Source organism: Pinus tabuliformis, chromosome 8, assembly GCF_031772625.1.
Source record: "Pinus tabuliformis cultivar Carrire ecotype Pingquan chromosome 8, CPIR1, whole genome shotgun sequence".
In the NCBI taxonomy this organism is placed as follows: domain Eukaryota; kingdom Viridiplantae; phylum Streptophyta; class Pinopsida; order Pinales; family Pinaceae; genus Pinus; species Pinus tabuliformis.
Genome location: NC_142294.1, coordinates 1,861,168,744 through 1,861,180,849, shown reverse-complemented (window position 1 = coordinate 1,861,180,849; position 12,106 = coordinate 1,861,168,744).

Below are 12,106 nucleotides of genomic sequence, written 5' to 3'. Positions count from 1 at the left end.
CATTCATTTCATAGAGCATGATATCATGAAAGTTGTCAGCAGTTTTTACTCAGTGTTAGAAGAAGATATGGAAAATAAGCAAAATGAAGTAATTGATGATGCTACAAAACTACATCCAAAGAATCAGAAAAAAGAGGCCTCTGGTGGATAAATCTAGAAATGGTAAACAAGTTACTTTTGAGAACGATGAAGTTGAAATTGACAATGAAGCATATGTTTCCATTACTGAAGATGACATTGGAACTGAGAAGAGCCATAAAAAACCAAAAGTAACAATGCCCAAGAATAAATCTGTTGGGAATGTTATGACCAAGAAAAGTAAAGTTGAAAATTTTGAATCAGTCATTACCAGCAGTCAAGAACCTAGTGAAACTTCAAAATAAAGCAGAGAATCATTACACCAGGAGCTGATTTAGAGGATGGAATTATCAAAACAAAACAAAATGCCATTCGAGAGAATTTGACAAAGAGAAACTTAATTGATGGTGGTCACACATTTCAGCTTAATGTCAGGCAAACCTATAAAGCAAGTGAAGGATAATGTCAATATCAAGTTAGAAAGCCACATCATCTACATGTTCACAACTTGAAGACATTGATGAGGTACAATCCATATGCTCATGTGGTTAGTTATGTGCTTCTTGTTGATCCACTTCAAGTTCCCTAGAAAGAAGCTTTTGATAAGTCAAAATGTTTTGAATACAATTATTATGTGCTTGCGGGGAACCATTCTGTAGAAGCTCAAAGACAATTGATGGATGAATATCCTAATAACCCACGTTTTGAAACAATGAAATGTATCATTTATGCTGGTTTATCAAATACAAAAGTAAAGTTAGTGGCATGGGATCATAATTCAGATAATGAATATAGGATGTCTATGACTTTCATCCAAAGGGTTAAATTTATTCATAGTGAATTTGAAGAAAAATGTGGCAGGGATAGGATAAATGTTACTGTAGATTTCTGAAAGGAATGTTGTATGGAAATAGGATATCAAATTGAAGAGAAAACCAATTCAAAAAGTGGAAAAGGAAACAAAAACAGTGATTTATTCAGAGGTGTTGATAACATTTTCCAATTGGCATTTAGAACTGGAGATGTTTGGAAGTTGATTGATGATATTTTTAGCATGTGGGAAGACATTGCCATTAAAAACCAGAAGGTCAAAAAGTCTAAGCCATTGATATGTGGCAACAGTAAATTAGCTCCTAAAATGAAGCAGCTTCCAGACGATATGACTATCACACCTTGGAGGGTGATGCAAGGAGTGAAAGATGATAAAATTGTCAAAACAATATTATCTCGTGTGAGGTCAGGGGAATTATCATTGGAGGAAATGTCTGAAGAATTTCAAAAGTAAGTTTGTTGCATTATTTTTATTTATTTCTAGATTATAATTATATTTTAAATAAAACATGTTGTTCTTGGTAGTATTTGTTATACATATCATTATATTAACTTTTTGTTACTTTATCTATGTAGTCACAAAGTTTATATGAAAATTCAAGAACAAATGGTTAGATTGTTGAATGAAGATAGTTGGGATGATGTTGTATGCAACTATCCAGATTCAAGTTCTACATCAACATTAAAAGCTTTTTATCTTGCATTTAAAAAGGTATCTTGATTTATACATTCATTTTTATTCACCTCTGTACTATTTTTAATTTATAACTTACACATATATTTGTTTATTTTATAAAAGACGAGGAAGGATGACAATGGAGCGCCAGATAGTTTCAAAACCTTTATTGAAAAAATAAAGATCGAAAGAATCAAAAAGCAACGTATTAAGAATGTTCAACTTGATCCAAGTCTTAATCATTTCATTTGGAATGGGCTAGACAATATTCAATATCAAGTAATACAAGGTGATTGTGAAGACATTGCTAAACTCATACCTAAAAGGGATTATGCCCTAGTCATTGCAGATATTCCCCATGGTTTCAATATTCCAAATATTGACTATGATAGTGACCCTTATACTTATCAAGCTCTTAGTAAAGTGGTTGCGGGATTTGTAGAAGTCACGTCATCACCATTATGGAGATTTGTGACATTTCATTAAGACACACAATTGGCAATGATATTGTCAAGCTTCAAGGGGAAAACAAATTCAAGGATGTAGCTTACATAGTAAGACGTTTAAAATGTATATTTGATTAATGTTGAAAAATTTATTTATGTACAAGTTAATTGAACTTTTACTATTTCATGTTACAAGAAAAAGTCAAATCTTCTTAACAATGAAGATCAACAATTTATAAATGATTGTGAGTTCATTCATATTGATAGTTGGGCAAAAGATGATAGCCATATGTCTATGATTTTTAATCGGGTAGACGAAAAGCGTCATAGCCAAATATTGACTTATGATGTTGTTGTGAGAAAACTAACGTATGAAGACAAAGAAGTAAAAGGAGAGATAGTTAACGTTTATCAAAAACCACAATTATTGATTAACTATCTTATAGACATTTGTTCAGATGAAGGAGATTGGGTTCTGGATTTATTTTCTAGCTCAGGTAAGTTTTATTATATGGAATTGAATTTCAATAGGTTATTTTTTAATTAATATGTCATTGTACTAATTTAGTTCATTATTTCTTTTGTGCTTGATAATTAGGTACAACACTAGCATGTTGCCTTCAAAAAGGAAGAAATTGCATTGCAATTGAAAAAGATCCAGTACAGTGCAATTTCATTCAGCAAAGAATTAATGCTCTTCAATTTCTTCCAGATGCAATTCAAGAAATTGGGTTGAAGAAAGGGGACTTTAGTGAATCACGTGTGGCAAAAAAGGCAAGGGAACCCCAACCACCATTACATGAAATTTTTTGAAAGACATACATTGGGAGATTCCTAGACATCAAAGACCCATTAGAAGAGGAAAATGAGCAAAAGGAAACAGAAAATATTGTGGAAGAAGACAATGATGAAACTCTAGAGGACGAAGAGTTTGGATTACATGACATTGTTGATTAAATTTAAGTTATGCTTGTAAATCAAGCTTTGCAATGTTTTGATTTTGACATTTTATGAGATGAATAAACACTCAATTAGGGTTGTTATATGTTCAATATTTGTAATATGTGATTTTCACGTTGATTTTTAAGTTAATCATTATTTTTTGAAAAAAAAAAGTTATTATTATTTTTTTGACATGAAATTCGTAAAAAAAACTATTATTTAACCATTTTTAGTTAAAATTATCATATAAAAATTGTGATTTTGACATGTCAATTCTAGCAAAAAAATATCAAAACGTGTAGTTTTTTAGTTATATTTATGTTAAAAATGGTTATTTTTATGTCCATTGTTAAAAAATATTGTTTTTTAGAAACAATTATTTCATGTGGATTGAAAAATTAATTAAGGATGTATAAATATGTAGAATATCGAAAATTCTAAATATCGACCTCCTAATTTAAAAATGCAAAATAATAAAAACCTCACTAAAAAAAAAGTTAAAATTAAAACAAAAAACAAGAAAATGTGAAGAAAACGACCACTTCAAAAATGATCAAATATACAAAATAATTATTTACATTTTATACATTAGAAAATTTAAAGCCAAAAAACAGGTCTTTTAGAAAAAGGGGATGATGCAGAATACTCACTTTTTTAAATCAGCATGAAAATCACTACCATTTTAAAACGATTATAAAACGTAATGTACATAAAAAAATTAAAGTGCCAAAAACCGTGCTCTACAAAAAACATGTTCGTTCCGCATCACCCCTTTTTAAAATCAGGTCACTTTTTTGCTATCTCTACGAAACGGGTAATAGTATCAGTTCCTGTTTCAAAGTTTACATTGTTTTATGCAAAAGTACATAAAATACCTCCATTATATAGCAATGGAGGAGGCCCATTGTCAGTTAAGGATGACTACGATAACTAGGAAAATGCAAGTCCTTATGTGAGCTTACAACTCACCATGCTTAGCGCATAGGGAAATGAGGTGTTGGAAAACACAAACTACAACACAACTCAATTGGTGATGGCTATGAAAATGAACTGTTATATACTAGGAGGTTTGAAGTTGATTTACCTGTGATTGTAAAAGGGGCATACCTAGGCACCTAAGGATTATAGCGGTAGAGTCGAAGTTGAGCCCAAACCAGCCCAGGTGCAACCATCCCACGTGAGAACGAAACCGACCTTGCCAAACTAGCCCAAGCACAACCAGCTCACGTGAATATGATGTTGACCTTGACATTCCTCTACTCACTAACAAAAAATAAAACAAATATGGAACATGATTCTTAGCCATGCATATTTACCCTACTCTATCATGGAGGTTCTTAATTTTTAATTACCACGGTTTGTTGTTACCACATGCCCTAAACACCATAATTCATTTCATATAAAACTTGTTAATATATGACAATTTTTTTAATTAACCAATTTAAATACATTGGCAAAAAAAAGACATAACTACATTAGATAAATCTCAACCTTTAATTTGCTCATACTACTAAGAATATTCTACAAAAATTTGTGGAGGTTAAATCCCTATTATCCATTAATCATTATTTATAATTAATTTAAAATTGTAGAAACCTATTCTAAAACGGATATATCTATCAACCTAAAAATAAAAGATATTTTGTTAATATAATATTCTATAATTTCTCCAATCATGTTTCTCAACGTCTAAAATACAACATAAAAATGCATATGCTCATATTGTCTTCTATTATAGATATACGAGTTGTTTTTAGTGCCACTTTTTGGAAGCTTTTGTGGTGGGTTTTTCTGATCTAATTTCTCTAAAATCCGGCAAGAATTTATTGAAATCACAAGTTTGATGGGTAACCCCTACACAATCGAAGTGCTCAGAGTTGGTTTTCTAGGGTGCTTAATCCATATATATAGTTAAAAAACCAGTTTAAATAACACAAATAAAGATTTTACCTCAAAATTTTCTTCCAAAAAAGCAGCTTCATGATATGATGGGAAAAACGAAAAAAGTATAAAAAAAATAAATCCACCAATTAGAGCTCTCCTTTATGTCAGAAAACGGAAAAGTTGTAGGTTATTTGAATTGAAAGTTGTTCAGAACATGATCTTCCCCTTAATGGAGCTCTCCTTTATCTCAGACAATGGGAAAGTCGCAGGTTATCTGAATGAAATTATTGTTTACAACATGATCCTCCAGTTAGGTTGCTTGTAATGTTTTCGAAATTCAAGGAAGAGGGTCTTCTAGTAATTAGATTTCTTGGTTTTTTGCTTTAGATATGCAATTCTTGTTCCTACCTCTAAGTAAAAGGCCTTTTCCAATGAGGTTACTTGTCGAGAAGAGTAACTTCTCCCAACTGGTTACTGTTTTGAATCGTTGTAGTATTTTGATTTCAATGTTTATTTTGCTTCTAACTTTCCAAGAAGAATTGAACTTTTTCCTCTGTAGCAATCCCAATGTTTGATAAATGTACCTCCTCATATTAAAACAAACTCTGACCATTGGATATGCTTATAGTTACAATATAAAGTTTATATAAAAAAATTTGACGTTGAAAAATGAGATAGTTGAACACAGAGAATTTGCCAAATTAATTATTAGTTATTTTGATATTTTAAAGCTATTTTTATTTATGTATATATTTATAGAGTTGTTTTTAGTGTGATTTTTTGGACTTTCCAATGCCTGGTGGAAAATTTTGAGGTAAAATCTTTATTTGTGTTATTTAAACTGGTTTTTTGACTATATATATGGATTAAGCACCGTGAAAAACCAACTCTAGGCACTTCAATTGTGCAAGGGTTACCCATCAAACTTGTGATTTCAATAAATTCCTGCTAGATTTTAGAGAAATTAGACCGCAAAAACCACTACAAAAGCTTCCAAAAAGTCACACTAAAGACAACTAGTATATCTATAATAGAAGACAATATGAGCATAGGCATTTTTATGTTTTATTTTAGAAGTTGAAAAACATGATTGGAGAAATTATAGAATATTATATTAACAAAATATCTTTTATTTTTAGGTTGATAGATATGTCTATTTTAGAATAGGTTTCTACAATTTTAAATTAATTATAAATAATAATTAAATAGATAATAAAGATTTAACCTCCACAAATTATTGTAGAATATTCTTAGTAATATGAGCAAATTAAAGGTTGATATTTATCTTCTATGGTTATGTCTTTTTTTGCCAATATATTTAAATTGGTTAATTAAAATAAATTTTATATTGTAACTATAAGCATATCAAATAATCAGAGTTTGTATTAATATGAGGAGGTACATTTATCAAACATTAGGATTGCTACGGAGGAAAATGTTCAATTCTTCTTGAAAAGTTAAAAGCAAAATAAACATTGAAATCAAAATACTACAATGATTCAAAACAATAACCAGTCGGGAGAAGTTACTCTTCTTGAGAAGCAACCTCATTGGAAAAGGTCATTTATTCGGAGGTAGAAATAGAAATTGCATATCTAAAGAAAAAACCCAAGAAATCTAATTACCATAAGACCCTCTTCCTTGAATCTCGAAAACATTACAAGCAACCTAACTGGAGGATCATGCTGTAAACAACATTTTCATTCAGATAACCTATGACTTTCCCATTATCTGACATAAAGGAGAGCTCCATTCAGGGGAAAACCATGTTCTGAACAACTTTTCAATTCAAATAACCTGCAACTTTTCCATTTTCTGACATAAAGGTGTCACACGGAATCTGTCAAGGGTGCGGACACGACTGACCTTCCTAGAAGTCTAAGACATTCTAATGACAAACAAGACAAAATGGAGTGATCTTTCTCTAAATACACCTTTTACAACATGAAAACTACAAGTGTTTAGGCTTACCTTATTCCAAAACGCTGTTGTTGAAGTCCGTTCTTGACGATCCGGATGAGCTCCTCCTTCAAGTCAATTCCTGCAACCACAAACAATCAAACAATTACCAAGCACTTGCATTTCATATAATAAAACATATATTCAACATGCAGACCAAGGAACACATGAAATAACTCATTAACACAAGCTATTGAGAAAAATAAACCAGTTTGTATTAATAACGAAACAAAGAAACTCTTACAACCTGGCCTTGGTGTTGTGCAAGTTCCTCCCAGGGTCCATCAAGTGTTTTCCTCTACTTTGACAAAGCTCACCCACTTCCAAGTAGAATCATGTAAAGACAATCTCTCCTCACAAAGGTTCTAATGGAAGACCTAAATCCTGCAGCATTTACCCAAAGAAAATGTATAGCTCCAACCTCCTCTCCTTCTGGCTCAATGCCTTTATTTATAGTGCTGTAAAGAGGTTATTCAGGTCCACTATCAATGGGATCATCCCCCTCTTTGGGTGGGATAGCTCCCTTATTGATGGGATAAGTTCCCCCTTAATAGAGATACATGAACCAACTGGAGGCGCATCCATTTCATCAAACCGACCTCTAGAATGTTCTAGAAGTAACCACAAGTAACTTTTTCAAGATAAAACTCGCGCATTTTGCCTTTTACAGAGGGACGCACCTGTCCCTTAACATACAGAGCGTCCATGGACGCAGATTTTGTGAACATGGGCAGCGTCCCCGCAGGTAAGGCTAGAGAGAACCTGTGACCCCAGAGATAAACATAGTTTTTACAAGACTTTCTCTCTTCTTTGAGTTTGAGATGGATAACAAAGGCATGAGACTTGCCCAAGAGGGTAGCATGACTGTTGATTTGAGCCATACTAACTGTAAGTAGTCAAGGTGACATTTTTTAGTGTAACAGATTGCCCCCTAAAGTGCGAAGCCTGGAATAGAGTAGGGTTTTGTAATTCTAGGAAGGGTGAAGCGCTTTATCATTTCAAGGATTGTCTTGTGGATGGCCTGGTTGGAACCTGCAATTTTCAACACAAAATACATGGGTAAGATTATATCATCACTGAGGTAGGCATTCCCATACTCAGATTCAAAACTTTAACTAATGGACTAACTATTCTGATACAGGAATGATCTTGCAGTACATCATTTTAATAGACTTTTGTAGACACAGTATGGACGCAGCCATCTGTTTATGATTAGTCTACATAGATAATGAATACAAAACTCCTCGCAGCCTGGATGGTAGAAACTAGATCCAGGGTCTTCACTTCTACTTCCCGAATTGGTACGATTCTAGCCATGTGATTTAAATGATTCGATGTCGAACATGTTAGAAACCACTTGATTACCAGTCGATGATGCAAACTGTTAACAAGCGTGAGAGAAACCACCAGTAATGTCAATGGTTCTCAAAGTACCAAGCACAACCCATGAAATGTGAATAGATGTTTTGATGTCGAACACTTCACGGAATCCTTTGATCGAAAGTCAATGATGTAAACTGACGTCAAAGGCGAGAAACCTGCCATTGATGCATGCAGACTTCAAGGTACTGTCGATTCCTAAGTCATCTTTCTAGATAATGTGTTGATGTCGATAGAAAGCGACCCGTTGCAGGCAAGCCCGCAACACGAAATCATTGTTCAAGTTGAAGAAATGTTGCTGTAAGGACTGACTCAGGGATGGTCAAATGGATGACAAGTATTTTGCAGATGAAAGTTTTGCTTGCAGACCTCTTGAACACATAACGACACAACAGATGGCTTGGTGACGAATAACTCAAAGTTAATCCCCGAAACCCGGTTAAAGACTTTCAAAGTGATTTGGTCAACTGTGAGGTAAAAGATTTCCCAACCCAGGTGAATGAAAAGTGTCGTGTTCAAGAGTGGTAATAAAGTTTCTTCTGAGACAAAAGGTGACAAACAGGTTCATTCTTCTCTCTTTTCCCCCACCATTTCTGGCAAGTACCTCTTTATTTTTAACAAGCTTGAGGAGGATAACATATGCTTGATTATAAGCTCATCCTTCGGATGAGTCCAACCTAGTTTAAATTCGAACCCTAGGAAGGAGTGGTTCGTTCCTGTTTGTAATTGAACAGGTCCTTTACTGTAAAAGTTTAACGAGCCCAGTATAGGAGAAACTCGGCGTTTTTCAATTTTAGAGAGTCTGAAAAAACTAAAGGAGACTCCACGTTGAACTTTTTCGTATATTTGTGTCCCTCAAGCCCAAAAAAGTATAAAATAATACCTGGGGGAACCGCTTGATCTTGCGACCAAGGAGTACTTTCATAATAGTGTCGTTGACCTGAAAAGTAAAAAGCGATCAAGCACACGTCGTTTTATTTCCTTATCGAGTTCGAAACGACAAAAACCCGGCAATCTTTTCCTGATTTTGCGGTCAGAAAAGAGCTAAAAGGGGACCGTCTTTTAATTCCGTTTTAACGAGTGAAAAAGAAATACTCGGCGATCTTTTCATGTTTTAGGAGTCAGAAAAGGGTTTAAAAGATGACTCCGAGGTTTCACTTTTTCGTAAGTTTTAACGAGTTCGAAAAAGGGATAAAAATGTACTCATGGTTTTCACTTTTTCGTAAATTTTAATGAGTTCGAAAAAGGGATAAAAATGTACTCATATGACCGACTTTCAATTTAATTTACGAGTAGGAAAAGACGGAAAGAACTCGGCATTTTCATTTGTTTTACGAGAATGAAAAATAGCAAAATAATCTCGGTATTTTCATGAGTTTAACGAGTCTTGAAAATAACTGAAATTGACTCGACATAGGTTTCATTTTTACAAAAGCTTGAAACAGAGAAAAACTATGCTTCAAAGTAGTTTCATTTTTACACAAGCTTGAAACAGAGAGAAAACTGTGCTTGATGCCCCCTAAGCGTAACTGCTAGAGCGCATGCCCCCAGCGGAGTCGCCAATTTGTCACACGGAATCTGTCAAGGGTGCGGACACGACTGACCTTCCTAGAAGTCTAAGACATTCTAATGACAAACAAGACAAAATGGAGTGATCTTTCTCTAAATACACCTTTTACAACATGAAAACTACAAGTGTTTAGGCTTACCTTATTCCAAAACGCTGTTGTTGAAGTCCGTTCTTGACGATCCGGATGAGCTCCTCCTTCAAGTCAATTCCTGCAACCACAAACAATCAAACAATTACCAAGCACTTGCATTTCATATAATAAAACATATATTCAACATGCAGACCAAGGAACACATGAAATAACTCATTAACACAAGCTATTGAGAAAAATAAACCAGTTTGTATTAATAACGAAACAAAGAAACTCTTACAACCTGGCCTTGGTGTTGTGCAAGTTCCTCCCAGGGTCCATCAAGTGTTTTCCTCTACTTTGACAAAGCTCACCCACTTCCAAGTAGAATCATGTAAAGACAATCTCTCCTCACAAAGGTTCTAATGGAAGACCTAAATCCTGCAGCATTTACCCAAAGAAAATGTATAGCTCCAACCTCCTCTCCTTCTGGCTCAATGCCTTTATTTATAGTGCTGTAAAGAGGTTATTCAGGTCCACTATCAATGGGATCATCCCCCTCTTTGGGTGGGATAGCTCCCTTATTGATGGGATAAGTTCCCCCTTAATAGAGATACATGAACCAACTGGAGGCGCATCCATTTCATCAAACCGACCTCTAGAATGTTCTAGAAGTAACCACAAGTAACTTTTTCAAGATAAAACTCGCGCATTTTGCCTTTTACAGAGGGACGCACCTGTCCCTTAACATACAGAGCGTCCATGGACGCAGATTTTGTGAACATGGGCAGCGTCCCCGCAGGTAAGGCTAGAGAGAACCTGTGACCCCAGAGATAAACATAGTTTTTACAAGACTTTCTCTCTTCTTTGAGTTTGAGATGGATAACAAAGGCATGAGACTTGCCCAAGAGGGTAGCATGACTGTTGATTTGAGCCATACTAACTGTAAGTAGTCAAGGTGACATTTTTTAGTGTAACAAAAGGAGAGATCCAATTAGGGGATTTATTTTTGTTATACTCTTTCTATTCTTCCCACCACATCATGAACCTGCTTCCTTCGAAGGAAGCAAACATCTCGAGAAATGCTGAGATTGTTTTCTATCTTTGTTTTCATTATCCACCCTCGTCTGGTACGTAAATATTGATAGCGGTTTAGTAAGAAGCCTTACACAAAATCACACCAATAGAAGAGCAGCCCTGACAAATGAAATATATTTATTCTTCTTAATGGATTTTAAAGAAGTGCCCACATTCGCAGATTCTGTGGAAAACCAAAGGAAGAAGAAATGGACAGCGATTTCTAAGAAAATGCAGCAAGATTGTGATTGAAAGAGATCACAGATATTTTGTTAAGTGGAAAATGCTTATTTCACCAAAGGTAAGGAATACTTGCTTCACGAAACCTGTACTTGAGGTTTTTTTAATGTGAAACAATTCTGAATGTATAATTATTAGGTGTACATTTTAAATAAATATATTAGTAATATCAATCTCCATAGTAATGAGCATGATCATGTTTGTTTTCGATCTTGACGTGACTTCTCTTGTTTGAGTGAAGGATTGCAATGACCTAAAGGTATTTCTATTGTGATAAGATAATTTATAAAAAATTCTAATATTATGTATTTAGTAACCCTTTCTTTGCAACCCATAGAGAGATTACCCTTTCTTTGCAACCCATGTTCAACAGTTATGCTTTATAGTGGTTCATTGTATCTATTTTACAACCTTTGGAACAGAGGGCTAGGGGGAAAACCGTACCCACCCTTGTTGGGAATTTTGTGGTAAATTCCAAAACAAAAGACTTAACACAGAGACAATGCTCTGTTTATCTCCAGGATCTTAACACAGGGAGGCAAAAAAAAAATTCTCCAGAGAACAGAGTTTCAACAACACACATAAAACTTTCTATTCATTAATAAACTGTCTGTTACATATTTCTTCCTCTCTCTCAGAGGGATTCACCAAGAACATTTCAACAAAAAAAATTACTCTGTCTCCTCCTGAGATTTTACACTGCTGTGTGTAAAAATCTCTTTTACATTCACTGCTGTAAAAAAAAATTCTTACATAGATTTACTGCTGTAAAGTAAAAAAAAAATCATCATACCCTCTTGCGTATTACAAAAACCTCCAGCACAAAAAGGATTACATGCTCTGTTCTTGTTTCATTTCGCACTGCTTTGCGTTTCTCATTACAATATGAAGTCAACAAAAAACAAAAAACCTAAACTAAAAACATTACACTTTTTATATTTCATTGCATATAT